The following is a 16,391-nucleotide window of genomic DNA, read 5'->3' on the forward strand; positions in this document are numbered from 1 at the left end:
CACCAAAGGGTTCTCTCTGGTCCTGGCTGCGTTTAGAATTGGTAAGGTCTTTTTGGTAGGTTAACTGTTACATTTCTAGATGGTTGCCAAATGATTGTAACACAGCTAATCAATTCCGCAGGACCTCCTCTGAGGGCTTTCGGGTATAGCACAATTCTTTCCCTTTAAAACCAATGAAATATAAGAACTTCTTTACTACGATCTGTTCTGGTTTATCTGCCACACCCACAATGTAGACTCTTCCTTCCATGTCTCCACTCTGTTATAGAGGATACTTGTCTGGAAATCCAGTGACACGGTTGGGCTTTACTTCTTCCTTCAAGTTCACACTTCAGTTGGATCACACAACTCACTGCCTCCCAGCACATATCCAAGTGCTGGGATCATGCTCGGTGCTCAGTATTCCTATTCAGGGGTGACATCTAAATTTGATAGCTTAATTACTAGTACTTCTAATACTGTACCACAGTACCCTATCTCTCTAAGATATTAGAAAATATTTTACAATTCAAACTAATAATAAAGCTACTTAATGAAATAAAAGAAAAGGTACAGTGAGCAACATCATTTTTCCCATGGCTTTACTCAAAGTGACAGATGGATTTCTCTGGCAAATTTCCCTCCAAACAATGTTGCAAAAAGAAACACAGAGAACAATTAGTCATGTGATGCAATTCTTAATCACTAAGAATTGTATCACGTGACTGGTCACCTCACTATAGGAAGGATATCGAGGCTTTAGAGATGATACTAGGATGCTGCCTGGATTAGAGGGCATGTGCTATCAGGAGAGGCTGAACAAACTTGGGCTCCTTTCTCTGGCGCGGCGGAGGCTGAGGGGTGATCTGTTGGAAGTGTATAAAATTATGAGGGGCATAGATAGGGTGGACAAGCAGTATCTTTTTCCCATTATTGAGTGATCCAATACCAGAGGGCATGCATTTAAGGTGAGAGGGGGTAGGTTCAGAACAGATGTGAGGGGTAAGTTTTTTACTGAGAGAGTGGTGGATGTCTGGAATGCGTTGCCTGATAGGGTGGTGGAGGCATATTCATTGGGGGCTTTTAAGAGGGGCTTGGATGGACACATGAATGAGAGGAAAATAGAGGGATATGGGCATTCTGTAGGTAGGAGGGATTAGCTATGTCGGCAGAACACTGTGGGCTGAAGGGCCTGTTCTGTGCTGTACTGTTCTACGTTCTATGTTCTATATACATAAACCACATATATTTGACAAGAAACCAGATTGAGAAACCAAGAGATTTATTGTGGTGACCAGCTTCTCTTGTGTAGATGCTAAAGGTGGGCCAGGAACGAGAAGAGCTATTATATTCATCAATGTCTAACATTGTGTGTGACACAAGTGAAAGATCATGCAAGTCTATTCTCGTTTTGTTGACCGGGCAAGTAATGTAGTGAGAGTAGATTGTTAAGCATGGTTACAACAATTCAATGACTTTCTGCTGATTTGCATGCTTCAACATGTGACTGATTGGGAAATAAATGATGACTGCTTGGGTAGCTTAAAGCTTGGTCAGATCAAAGACTTGACATAATGACATTGAAAAGCCTGTACAGTTTTGCTTGTGTTTTTTTTTCATTTATGAAAAGCTATAAAAAGAAAAGAATTTATTCAGTCTTTGCTCCATGTACTACGTGAAATCCAGGGCAGTATTTATAACAAAATTATTTGCATTTCTTCCCAGTAAAGTACAAGTGCATGTATTTTTTTTAGATTCTAATTCCTTTTCTTTAGCTCTTGACATTTCTTTCATTGAAAAGGAGAAAATAATCTATAATGTCACAATGTCTGCCTTTTCTCCAAATGTGAGTATATAATGATGGCTGTCTTGTGGTTCAGAAAGTTTATTAAGCAAGTGTTTGAATCAACAGCTTGAATGTATTTCAAGGTAGAATGCTTGATGTGTGGAACCTGGAATATTTGACCAAATAATTAAATACAGCAATAAGTCTACGGTCTTGCCTGATGGATAAACTGCAGGCAAAAGATTTGCCTAATTTGCCTAATAAGTATCATGAGTCAGGAAGACCCCAGAACCGAATTAACTCCTTTCATAGATGGGAGCAATAGAGAGGTTATAGTAGCTTCAATAAGAATTGAGGATAAGAAAATTGGTGTGAGTTTCCACTAGTTATCTAAATACACTTTTAAATATGGGTCTCTCTGCACATTGGGCTAGCCAGATCGTGTTTGACAGTGATGTCAGACCAGAAGCTTGTTAACTCTCAAGAGTTTACCCATTGAATGATAGCCACTTGCCAACCGATGGAGACATCCTTGCTCTCACAAAACTGAGCAACAGCGAGGAATCAATATTTCCATGAGTGGAAGGGAGTGGTGGGGGGGGGAAGGGTAAAAATTGGCAGTGAAAATTGGTGTGAAATTTCTTCTTTTAACAAAGACAATTTGCAGGCAGTGAAACACAGTTGCACCTCTGAAAGGCAGAAGACAAATTTGTATGTGTTGTTCTCTGGGTGAACTTATAATTGCAAGTGAGTTCCCAGTGGTGGCATTTATTGAAAGGCATATAATTTTCCCAAAGAAGTTAGTGAAAATTTTAGGTTTGTTACTCTGCATTTTTCCGGAATGCTATATGCTGGCTGGTTACAGAGCAACCTCCACAGGGACTAACTTAGCTGTCCTCTCTCTGTCAGCTGAGCTGCTTTAGCACAAAGATATTAAAGAATGGGTAAAAATACCTCAGGAAACATGTGATGGACTAGAACTGGAATAATCACATTCAGTTCAAACATAAAGTAATGTTGAAATAATTCTAAAGTACGTTGTCCTTCAGAATTATTTCAAGCATGTTTTTCCTTCATGAGTACTTTAAAATGAGTACAGGAAACTGCTAAAAAGCCTGGAATCAAAGGTCATTCAGAAATACGGGGAAACTGGGAAATGGTACTGCCGCTCCAGTGCTTCCATTATTCTTCAAACTTGCTGGAAATGCAATGCTCTGAAAAAGATTCACTCCTGAATAGAGTGACACTAGCGACTGATGAAACCAAAACCACCCCAAAGGAAATAAATGTGTGGTTGGAAAATTACTTCACGTCACCATAACAACCAACTGACATGTATTCTACTACAATTCCCACTATTTGTGTTCCAAATTCACAACACAACAGGGCAACACGCAATCCTGCCAGTAGAGGCCCTCATTGATTTTAATACTGTCAAGCTTAAATGGGAATCACATTGCTACGGCAAGGTGATGGTGTGTGTGTGTGTGTGTGTGTGTGTGTGTGTGTGTGTGTGTGTGTGTGTGTGTGTGTGTGTGTGTGTGTGTGTGAGTCTGTCTGTTTGTGTGTGTGTGTGGGGGGGGGGGGAAGTTGCTCACAAACTGTGTTTTAAAATGAGGGTGATAAGCACTTGGATGTCCTCTGTTGTATGCACAGTATGAGACTTCTCTATGCGTTTGGTAGGCACTTCCTTCCAAACATTGCCAGTGTTTGTTAAATCAATCTCTGGCATTCAACAGCTAAGAATTTCTAATTGTTATGTGTAGTAAATAATTGATAACATTGTTGGAAAAAAATGTTTTCATATTGTCACTTTGTTTTCAAGGACTTCAAAAGATTGTAGTCTGGTAGGTAATTTAATCTGCTGGCATTCCTGTCACACATTTGATACTCATTTTGCAGTATTCCGCAACTTTCTCTGTGCAGCTATAGCAACATTCTCATTTTAAAATAAACCAGTAAACCAGCTTAATCATTGAAAGATTGAATAATAGCTGTAGTCCCACTATGTACATATATCTTGTGTCCATCTGTTCTCAGCAGCAAAAAATATGGATAATTAACTGTGTGCCTTTGTCTTTTCTTTGCTAATTTCTGAAGCATTTTTATTTTCAAAGAAAAAAAAATTATGCCTCATAACTGACCAAGAATATGGCATAATGTTTTAGCATCAAAGCACACACAACAGACATGTAGGACTTGCAAATGAAACATATTAAGTGTTGAACATAAACGAGGAAATTGAAAGGTGATTTTGGACAATAGCAGCCGGAGACCTGCTGAGCATTGCCTACCCATAATGCATCAAAGTCCAGGTTAATAAACATTACACAGGAAGCTCTTCAAATCAGTTAGCAGCTGTTGATCTATTTCTGATAAAGCTGATGACAAACAAAAATCAGAGTCATTTCTTAAGTACACTTGTTATTGGAAGAAGGACGCCTGATGTCCTTGGCCCAAGCCACTTTGCAGTCTTGCCATATGCTAGCTGCTTGGAATCCAAGAGTACCTGAACACAATTTACTGGTTGGAGATTAACATTAAAGAGGTCAAAGTATGATAAGAATGGCCCATCAATGCCCAACCTACAGAGCTAAACACTTCAACCTTACTTCCCTATTTTTAGTCACTGCTCACAAAGTGTTGGCTCTGAGTCAGAAGCCTGTGAGTTCAAAACCCTCTCCAGTATTTGAGTACAGAACACTTTCTAATACTTCAGAACAGTCCTGTGAAAGTGCTGCATTAGTGGAGGTGCAGTCTTAGGGATGAACTGCACAAGTAGACATAAAACATGACAAGAGCCAGGAGCCTTCTCAATGTCCTGGTGACATTCTCCTCTCAACAAAAACTTACTAGCTGGTTATATATCCATTTTGTGTTTGTGGGATCTGCTTATCCAGATATTGACTGACACTTTTACCTACATCAGCACAAGGAATGAATTTAGAAAAGTTGAGGAACAAGGACATGTTGAGATGCCACATCAGTGAAAGAGTTCTTTAACTTTTGTGTTTTCCTTTCTTAATGTTTTATTTCTGAAAACCGTACTTGACATTTTAGAACAAAGATGCTGATATCACCTTTCTCTGATTCTGATACTTGCACAATTCAATCTATTTTCATGAAGTGTGGTTTAGAACTTTTCTCAACCAAGTCAAATCTTCAGATATGCCATAAATTTACAAAAAGGTTTGCTCCTATCAGGGAGATGTCCTGTTGTACCTTATTTCAATGAGAAGTTCCCAGCTACCTTGCTGGATACTTTCTATCGAGGCCCACCAAGCAAGATTCCACAAATTTGAAAAGAGGAGAGAAGTCAAGGGGAACCAACCATGTGCTATTGGTGCATCGTATATGAGCAAACTTGGCTCGCTTTTTAAGAGATTCCAAAGCAGCAGCAGCAAATAGAAAACCTGATCAGTTGTTATAAAACCAGGCTGTAATCCCAGGATACAGATACTCCTTAATGGCCTTCTCCACCTCTTGTTATACTGGGACTGTGTTCAAAGGAAACCATTTCACTAAACTAGCTGTCTAGTAATCTTGGCATTCAAACGTACAAATATTTTATCAATAGCTGTAGATCATTTCATTTCCATGATCAGACAGTACCACCATTTTGCATGATACCCTATTTTGTGATGTCAATTTACAAAGGCATTGAAATTACCCACCAGGCTGCCACTGGGTTTATTAAAACAAAGTGATGTTATTACATCATGAATGTCTTTTCCCCCATGGTCTTTACTGCTAACTCACACATGCAGCTCCCTACCCATAGCTGTTAAAGGTTATATTGTAAGCTGAAATGGACTTAGGGAAGTCGATAAGAACGCATGGCTCTTTTGATTGACTTTTCCCATCTTTAATTTTTTTTTCTTTATCTGTCTATCAGACCATATTTGGCAAGCAGGCTTTGCATCGAGTATTTTTGTGCAATTTTGGGTCAAAGTGTTCGCTGATGGGAATGGCACGTGTGTTTTAGTGAATGAGACAGGAGAAATGAAGGGTGTTAGGATAGGTAGCTCCAGAGGTAGATTGCATTAGCCAGGTGACTCCATGAATAGCATACTGCCACAGCAATCTTGTCCTTATCCTACCAGAGGTATTCCCTTTGTCCTATCCATTCCTCCCCATCTTCCCTACTACATGAAACTAATTTGGTTTCTCACTTTTCCAGTTCTGACAAAGAGTCTCTGACCTGAAAAAATAACTCTGTTTCTCTTTCCATAGATGCTCCCAGACCTATTGTGTGTTCCGGCATTTTCTGTTTTTGTTATAACATATAGCCTGACCAACACCCAGCTGGAGGGTTGACAAGAAACTAGGCTAATTACTCATTCAACAGAACAATAATAAGCAATTTAAACTCTCTGCATGTGTATTTATATGTATTTCTCTACTTCTGACAATATCTAATTTGGCTCTGTTGTTATTGAGATTCTAGCTTGGAGATCCCGTTTCCAGTACCACAGGTCTGAAAATATTGATTTTTTTTTATAAACTGGAATACGATTGCAACCCTCTCCTAGTCAGACTGCTCCACTCCAAAAATTGGACCATGTACTTATCACCAAGACTCGCTCTTACATCTCTAATGAAATTTATTCATCAGAAGTGCATGAAATGACATCATTCTCTGTGCAACACTCCATCATTTGGATACTCCCAGGATAACCATATTTTAATAACACTACTCTGGGCTGAGACCTCACTTAGGTAATTCCCATTATCCTTTTTGCTTTGAACCCCCTTAGTGCAACCCATCAATCTATCAAAATTACCCCTGACTTCTCAGTCTCAAATGCCCTTGACCTTTAATTCTCCAATCAACATGACTCTCTTATCCCTGATAATCCCAATGCCCTAATCTTTCTAATCCTCACTTGAAACCCCAATCTTCTCCTCCCACCGCCCATCTAATGAGATGCTAAGCTTCACACAACCACCACCAGTTCCAGGTGCCACAGCACATGAAAAAAACTGTGTAATAGCTGTTGGGTCATGCAACTACCTTATAACTACTTATTAGGGTGCTCAACAATTTCCAAGTTATTCTTCAAGGGATGAAAATGCTATGAAATAAATTATTAGTCCAGTATGATAATTCCAACTTGTGAAATGATACTATAGAATTATAGTTATATTTCAGAATATTGTTTAATTGATTAACTTGGTTTTCATTTTATCAAAAAAATCAATGATTTGGTAATTTGCTCAATGATTATCACTTGGTTAAATCCTAAGTGTTCCATTTCTGCCATTGGAACGTGGAGCAAAGAAACCAAGATTTTACTTAATTCAACCTGGTGTTCACTTATTATTCTTAGTAATGTGGCTCAGCAAGAATCAGATTTCCCTTTTGCTGGGAAAATATCCAAAAGAAAATTCTGAAGGGCATTGGGATAGGATTGTGGAAATGAAAATAATCGTTTAACCCTTTCAACGAGTTTGCACAGAAATGATGGGCTGAATGGGAATACACAAAAAGTGCTGGAGGAACTCAGCAGGTCAGGCAGCATCTATGGAGGGAAATAAACGGTCGACATTTCAGGTCGAGACCCTTCATCAGGACTGGAAAGGAAGAGGGCAGAAGCCAGAAGAAGAAGGTGGGGAGAGGGGGAGGGGGAGGAGCACACGTAGGCAAGTAATAGGTGAATTCAGGCGATAGGCAAGTCCAGGTGAGAAGTGGAAGGTAGGTGGGTGGGGGAGAGGGGAAAGATGTAGTAAGCTGAGAGGTGATAGAAGAGGCAAAGGACTGAAGAAAAAGGAATGCGGTAGGAGAGGGCAGTGGACCGTGGAATAAAGAATGGAGGAGGGGAGGGGAAGAGAGGAAATGGGCAGGTCATCAAGGTGGGGAAAGGGAGCCACAGGAATAAGGGAAGACAAAGGAGTAGGAGTGGGGGTGGGAAAGAAAAAGAAGGGGTGGGGTTACCAGGAGTTAGAGAAATCGATGTTGAGACCATCAGGTTGGGGACTCCCAAGGCAGAATATGAGGTTCCTCTAACCTGTGTCTGGCCTCAACATGGCAGTAGAGGAGGCCATGGATAGACATGTCAGTATGGGGATGGGATGTGGAATTGAACTGGGTGGCCACTGGGAGTTCCTGGCTGTTGCAGCGGACAGAGCAAAGGTGCTCGACGAAGCAGTCACCCAATCTGCATCAGGTCTCCATCCCCCCACCTTCCATCCTGTTCATTCTTGGTTGCAAGTATTAACTGCGTAGTATGACAGCAGCTGTGTGAACTACACTTGCAGACATTGATTCCATTGAAAACATTTGCCTGCATAACAAAAGTAACTGCAATTCAAAAGTCAGTGGTTGTGAAGCATGTTTGTGGGCATCTGCGGATATGGAAAGTGTTGTATAAGTGCGTGTTTGTTCTTCTTTCTCTTACCTGTGTCTTCACTCAGCAAAAGCAAAAGAATAGAACTGGGTGAAGAATGTTAAGTAGCCATTAGCCAGCACTTTACGAGGGCCCTTAGAACAACTTGAAATGTTGTAGAGATCAATTAGTTATTTTTTGTGGATGTTTTATATCAACAAAGAACAATATTGAAGTATCCTGAAAAGCTATTGTAAAACTTAACAATGATTAGAAAATATTTTGTAGTAATTGAATGTGGATTGAAATTTGAAAAGGCATCTTTGTCAACCGCATTACAGTATTGGCTCAGCATACAATAATTGCTGACAGGTTAATTTTAAATGTATAGAATTGACAGGCAGATCACTGGGAAACAATGGTTCTGCAGCTCTTAAATGTTAATTGATTGCACTTTAACTGATTTATTTTGGTGTCAATAGTTCATGTCTGGAGCAGGCCCTGCCTGAAATTTTTGCACACAAATCCATTGTTACTTCATCTTTTTTTTCTATTGTAATTGTGGTTGCAGTTGGCTTTTTTTGTGTGTGCACTCTTGGGCTTATTTTCTCTTCTGTTTAACTGATGTGTGTTATACCATGTTGATTGCCACTGTAAGCAATCAGTTTGCTTATCTGTGGTGGCAGGTTCTGTAGCTTTGTCTCTTTTTACTTCATCACGCTGCTGACCCTATGCTCATTCCCTATCCCTGTAATAGAGGGGGCCCCTGCCCTAATAGGTCTCAGCTGGGATATATGATCAGCCATCCTGATGTGAGGAGAGTTATCACAATTACGTGTCTGTCCCCAAGCACTTGGATTTCCCTAATGATTTTGCTGCATGAAGAGCACCCTGACAGCCTAAGAATTAATGCGCTCCAACTAGATTAATTTCTAATCTTCAAGTCACACCATTGTGAATTGAGATATATTTATTTCAAAATTAACTTCCAATTTATTTTTGTCCTTTTGAACTACAGAAAATGTAAAGCTTGTTTTATATATAAGCACTCGCCATAATACTACATCTTTGTCAGGTGGCAGTCTTTGAATGTTAGTGTTTATTGGTGGCCGTGAACAGGGTTTATGTGTTTCTGCCAGTAGGAAATTATGTAACAATAGATCTGAACTTGAAAAGCTTCTTTTATTGTGCTGTTTTACCCTTTTCTATGTGAACTTTGCTCATCAAGGTGAGGGGTACTCAATCAACAGAATAAACACTCTCTATTTTGGGCATCAAAAGTCAGCATCAATCACCTCCAGGTCAGCTGAAGGAGAGTCCAATAGACAGAAAAGAAATGCATCTTATCACGTTTCTCAGAAACATCACAGAGTACTTCAAATGTCATTAATTATTTTTTGTAGTGGATTTGATGTTGTTATCTACTAAAACTACCACTGCTTTGCCTCAACAATATGACTAAGCCCAGGCTCAGAAAACGTGCTCTGCTGCATGTGCACAGTTGTTTCTGATTTCTTCCATCAGCAGATCTTTGGTCTTCTGTAAGACATTGGCAAGTTAATACTGAATTAGGAGCAGTTTTGTACAGTGGGCCCTTGGCAATGAGAAACTGGTTGAGATCTTTCTAATTAGGTTCGTGGAATTCCCATTTCTGATAAATTTAACTCACATTACAGGCCATCTTGGAATTTTTCTAGATTATTTCTCACATGGAAATGATATTTTGAGGTTAAATCTGAAATGAAGTATGAAACATGAGGAGGCCATTTGAGTCGTTGTTTGTTCCGTGTTCAATGGGTTAGGCAAAGCACTCTTCACAGAGCAATTTACTTCCCCAATCTACTTCTTAATTCAAATGGAGTAATATGGCACTGGATTGAATAGGGTTGAATGGGATTCTGAGGATAGAGAAAGTGATGAGCATATGCAGATTCAGGGGTTACTGAGACCATTGAATTTACATTCTGATGTTTGCTAGCTTACATTTAGAGCTCAGTGAGAGATTTTCTAAAGCTTTGTTGGTAGAAATTTATTTTTACTCGTTAGTTTGAATCAGGATCTATAGTATTGGGCACCCATTATATGCTCTCGCTAATTTTTAGTTCCATTAAGATCAGTTGAATAGAATATTGAGAGGGGGGTACAAAGAGCAGCTGATGCCACAGGGCCTGTTTACTGCTTGTGACTAACAGAAAAATTTCTGCTTTTTAATCTTTTGGAATTTACCTTTGTTTTGTCTCTTCCCTCCAGATATTGAGTGAATTGGATAATGTCCATTGACTTCACCTTCTGCGGTCCCTCATAATTGAAGAAGACTCCAATTCGGTAGGCTCTGAGGTGGTTGATGAAGGCAATGTGAGACCAATGGAGTTTGTCACAGGTGGTCTACAATGTGTTTGACAGGGAGGTGGTGGGAGTGGGTGGGGTGTAGCTTGACAGATGACATGCTCCTTCTACTGTTTACACTAGGGTTCTGTATGTTCCCATGAGTGGACTTGAGGTTAGCAGTGGCATCCCAATTGCTCTTTCTCCATTTTGGTCAGTCATGGGTCAGAGATTCCCAGTGTCTGTGGGGATGTTACACTTTTTCAAGCAGGCTTTGAGAATATCCTTTAATCATTTCCTTTGTCTGATGGTAGTGTCATGTTGTGATGGAGCTTGGATCAGTGTGTCTGTTTTGGGATTTGAGTCCATGTTGGGGACATGGCCTGTCGATTAGAGCTAACTGAGAATAATTAGGGGTTCAGTGCTGGGGATATTGACCTGGGAGAGGGCACTAGTGTTTATTTGCTTATCGTGCCAATGAATTAGGGGATTTTATGGAATCGGCATTGGTGATAACTCTCCTTTACTTTATAGTGCCTGCTGTAGGAAGTATATGACTCAGAAGCATAAAACAGGATGGGGATCTGGTCGTACCAGGTTAGTACCAGTTCTTGATCTTCAGACACTCTTTTCCTAAGATGTCAAAGGCTTTGCATGTACACTGAAGCCCTGATGGTGAATTCAATGTCTGCCTTTATCCACTATAGTACCAATTAAATGAAACTTCTAGCTTTTGCTTGTGATGGGTGAAGTAATATGTGCACTTACAGATTAGTTGTTCTGGGCTAGATGTATAATGTATAATAGCCCCCTGCTGAACTTGAAAGTTCTAACCACTGAAACCAGTCTGTGAAGGAATAAGGCTGATAGGTTAAATGGCTTTTTGTTAATCTAAATTCCCCTGTGTTTTCAATTCCTGAGGTAAGTATACCAAAGCCAAGACCTTAAAAAAAGATAAAATAGTGGCATTTATCTTTGACCCTTCAACACAAACTCCTGGTTAACAATATCAAGCTAAGCTTGTAATCTACACTGTTCAGCACTACCTATTTGCATGAGACAGATGACATTTCTGTGAGTCTATCACAGAAGGAAAGACATGGCAAAGTATTTGATCATCAATGTACATTTTTACTTTCATATTCTTCAGTACTTTTGTAAAGAGTTATCTATTGAACTTTGACAAATTAACATGTTAAGTTATCTTGAAAAGACTTTGTTCTCCCTATTTATGGGGGTAGGGAGAATGGAAAGTATGTCAGCCTTTGGTGATCTAACCAAATAATTTCAACAACTTTAGAATATATCCTTGGGATGTGAGTGTTGATAACACAGCTCTTCAGACTAATGATGTTTGAAGCAATGTAACCCTACAATTCTCCTTCCACTTCTACTGCCTGCCCTGCTCAGAGTCAGCAGCATTTTCTGCATTTTTCTTACAGATTTCCAGCAACTGTGGCTTACTTTCATCCCTTTTCATCAGCCATTCACATCTCAGTGACCATGGGGATTCAACCAGGGCTGGAAAAGTTGAAAATGTAGCGGCTAGCTACACACTATGAAATGAAGACACAGAGTCGCTGGTTTCAAAATCAGAGGTCGAATGCAGACCCGAGGCGCAGTGCGCCTTTAATAGCCAAAAACTTCCCGCGCTACAGTTCCCGCGCTGACGTCACGCGCGGGTCACCTGACCTTCCCGCACGCGGGCTTTCCCAGCCCAAAGCTGGGGAAGAAGGAGGGCCCCGCGCCATCTTGGATCGGGGCCTCCGACGACGTCGCGATGTCGGGAGCCGGTTCAAATGCCAGTGCGGTGAGTCGCTACATAACCCTCCCCAGAACTGGCGATACCGTCGCGAAAACCAGAATGAAATAAACTATGACTTGGGTGGCCTGCCCCGGCGCCGCGCTTGCTGTACCACCACGGGTTGGTCGGGGTCTAAATGAGCCGGCTTCAGCCGGTAAAATGTAAATACCTCCTCGCGCCCCACAATGTCCAGCACGAACGTAGATCCATTGTTCCTGACGACCCGGAATGGCCCTTCGTACGGCCGTTGCAGCAGTGATTGGTGCGCGCCCCTCCTGACAAAGACAAACTTACAGTCTTGGAGGGAAGTCCACGACACGGGCCAGGAGCTTTCTGTGTCGCGAGGTGGGAATCGGGGCCAGGCTTCCAAGCCGCTCGCGCAGCCGGTCGAGCGCCGCGATAGGTCCTTCCTCTGGCCCCCGAGGGGCTGGTAGGAACTCACCCGGGACGACTAAGGGTGTTCCGTGGACCATCTCCGCGGATGAGGCATGCAGGTCCTCTTTTGGCGCAGTGCATATCCCCAGCAGGACCCAGGGGAGTTTGTCTACCCAGTTGAGCCCTTTAAGGCAGGCCATGAGTGCCGACTTCAGGTGGCGATGGAACCTCTCCACCAGCCCATTGGATTGTGGGTGATAGGCGGTGGTGAGGTGGATCCGGGAACCCCACAAGTCAACGACGGCAGATCACAGGCCGGAGGTGAATTGAGCTCGCCTGTCGGAAGTGATATGTGCCGGGACACCGAAACGGGCCACCCAAGTTGACAAAAGGGCCCGTGCGCAGGACTGGGCAGAGGTGTCTGCGAGGGGAATGGCTTCAGGCCAGCGGGTAAAGTGGTCGACAATCGTGAGGAGGTACTGCGCTTCTCGGGAGACTGGGAGGGGGCCGACCAGGTCGACATGGATATGGTCGAACGTCCGGCGGGTAGGCTGAAAATCCGGCAAGGGGGCCTTGACATGCTGCTGTACTTTCGAGGTCTGGCAGTGAGTGCAGGACCGGGCCTATTCGGAAACCTGTTTACGCAGGCCATGCCAGATGAACTTGTCAGACACCATCCGGACAGTAGTCCGGATGGATGGGTGTGCAAGGCCGTGGATGGAATCAAACACCTGTCGACGCCAGGCAACTGGGACAATGGGGCGGGGTCTACCCTTGGAGATATCACAGAACAGGGTGCGCTCACTGCGGCCTACCAGAAGGTCTTGCAGTTGCAGGCCCGAGACTGCGGTGCGATAGCTGGACATCTCCATGTCCGTTCACTGTGCCTCCGCCAAGGCGCCGAAATCCACCCCCTGGGACAAAACCTGGATAGTGGGCCGTGACAGTGCATCCGTGACCACATTCTCTTTCCCCGACAGATGGCGGACGTCAGTGGTGAACCCGGAGATGTACGACAAGTGCTGCTGTTGCCGTGCAGACCAGGGATCTGAGACCTTGTGGAAGGTGAAGGTCAACGGCTTGTGGTCGGTGAAAGCAGTAAACGGCCTGCCCTCCAAGAAGTAACAGAAGTGTCTGATGGCCAGGTACAACACCAACAGCTCGCGGTCGAAGGCACTATATTTGAGCTCTGGTGGTCGAAGGTGCTTGCTGAAGAACGCCAGCGGTTGCCAACGCCCTTCGATAAGTTGTTCCAGCACGCCTCCGACTGCTGTGCTGAAGGCATCGACCGTGAGGGCAGTCGGGACATCCGTGCACGGATGCACCAACATGACCACGTCCGCCAAGGCCTGCTTGGTTTCAACAAATATGGTGTGAGCCTCTTCCGACCAAACAATGTCCTTGCTTCCGCCTGACAGGAGAGCAAACAACGGGCGCATGATGCGGGCCGTGGATGGTATGAACCGGTGATAAAAGTTTACCTTACCGAGGAATTCCTGCAGGCCCTTGATGGAGGTGGGTTGGGCGAAATGGCGGATGGCATCGACCTTCGCAGGCAGGGGCGTGGCGCCGTGTTTGTCGATCCGATGACCCAGGAAATTGATTGTCTCCAGCCCGAACTGGCACTTGGCTGGGTTGACGGTCAGGCCGAACTCCCTCAGGCGAGAAAAGAGTTGGCGGAGGTGCGTGAAATGTTCCTGGCGGCTGTTGCTGGCGATCAAGATGTCGTCGAGGTATATGAAGGCGAAGTCAAGGTCGCGCCCGACCGCGTCCATGAGTCGTTGGAAGGACTGAGCAGCGTTCTTGAGACCAAAGGGCATCCGGACGAATTCAAAGAGGCCGAAAGGTGTGATCAGCGCCGTCTTGGGAATGTCGTCTGGATGCACTGGGATCTGTTGATACCCGCGGATGAGGTCGACCTCGGAAAAAATGGACCGCCCATGTAGGTTGGCAGCAAAGTCCTGAATGTGCGGCACGGGGTACCGGTCCGGGTGGTAATGTCGTTGAGGCGTCGGTAATCGCCGCAGGGCCGCCAGCCTCCGGCTGCCTTGGGGACCATGTGTAGCAGAGAGGCCTACGGGCTGTCCGACCTGCGGATGATCCCCAGCTCCTCCATTTTTTTGAATTCCTCCTTCGCGAGGCAGAGCTTGTCTGGGGGTAGCCGCCGGGCGCGGGCGTGGAGGGGAGGGCCCTGGGTGGGGATGTGATGCTGGACACCGTGCTTGGGCAAGGTGGTGGAGAACTGAGACGTTAGTACGGACGGGAACTCTGCCAGGACCCTGGCAAACTTGTTGGTCGACGTGGTGACTGAGTTGAGGTGTGGGGCCGGCAGCTTGGCCACACCCAATGAGAACGTTTGGAAGGTCCTGGCGTGTACCAAATGCTTACCCCACAGGTCAACCAGCAGACTGTTGGCACGAAGGAAGTCTGCCCCAAGGAGTGGTTGCGCGATGGCGGCCAGGACAAACCTCCAAGTAAAGTTGCAGGTGCCGAACTGGAGGTGTATCAACCGGGTGCCAAAGGTCCAAATGGCGCTGCCATTGGTGGCTCTGAGGGCGGGTCCTGGTGTGCAGTTGCGAGTCTCGCGGCCGGTGGGAGGCACGATGCTGACTTCGGCTCCAGTGTCCACTAGGAACCGACGTCCAGAACGCCTGTCCCACACATGCAAGAGGCTATCCGGGTGGCTAGCTGCCATAGCCGTCAGCGGCGGCTGGCTCTGGCATTTCCCGGAAACCTGCATAGTGGCCGGCCTGCTGGGCCGCTGGGTATGTGGCGTGGCAACGTGCTCGACGGATGCCCCGCTCTCCTTTCTCGCCCACCAAAGGACATCCGCCCGGGTGGCCACCTTCCGGGGTTCGCTGAAATTGGCATCCGCCAGGAGCAGGTGGATGTCGTTAGGTAACTGCTCCAGGAAGCTCTGCTCAAACAGCAGGCAGAGTTTATGCCCGTCTGCCAGGGCCAACATCTCATTCATGAGCACGGAGGGGGGTCTGTCGCCCAACCCACTGCGGTGAAGTAGGCGGGAGGCCCGTTCGTGTCGGGAAAGTCCGAAAGTCTCGAGAAGGAGGGTCTTGAACTTATCGTACTTCTCCTCCTCCGGGGGCGCATGGATGAAATCCTCCACCTGGGCGGTGGTGTCTTGATCGAGGGCGCCCACCACGTAATAGTACTTGGTGTCATCCCTGGTGATCCGGCGAACCTGGAACTGGGCCTCGGCCTGGTCGAACCAGACACGGGGCCGGAGGGTCCAGAAGGTGGGCAGTTGAAGGGCTACTGCCTGTTCCTCTTGCTGTGCAGACATCGTGGGTCCAAAAACGTTTCAAAATCAGAGGTCGAATGCAGACCCGGGGTGCAGTGTGTCTTTAATAGCTGAAAACTTCCCGCGCTACAGTTCCCGCGCTGACGTCACGCACGGGTCACCTGACCTTCCCGCATGTGGGCTTTCCCAGCCCAACGCTGGGGAAGAAGGAGGGCCCCGCGCCATCTTGGATCGGGGCCTCCGACAACGTCGCGATGTCGGGAGCCGGTTCGAATGCCGGTGCGGTGAGTCGCTACAAAAAATAAAATATACTCAAAATACTTATCATTTCGGACAGTGACTCTGGGGAGAGAGAAATAACAGCAGCTTCTCAAATCAATGACACACAACCCTGTGTTTCTCTTACCTGGAATGTATTGGGGTTTTTAGCATATTCTGTTTTTATTTCAGATAAATCAGCACCTGCAGTATTTTGCTTTTAATTGGCTGAGTGATGTCCGGAAACATGTATCTAGAGATTACGAGATATATCCACTC

Source organism: Pristis pectinata, chromosome 9 (assembly GCF_009764475.1).
Source record: "Pristis pectinata isolate sPriPec2 chromosome 9, sPriPec2.1.pri, whole genome shotgun sequence".
NCBI classification, from domain to species: domain Eukaryota; kingdom Metazoa; phylum Chordata; class Chondrichthyes; order Rhinopristiformes; family Pristidae; genus Pristis; species Pristis pectinata.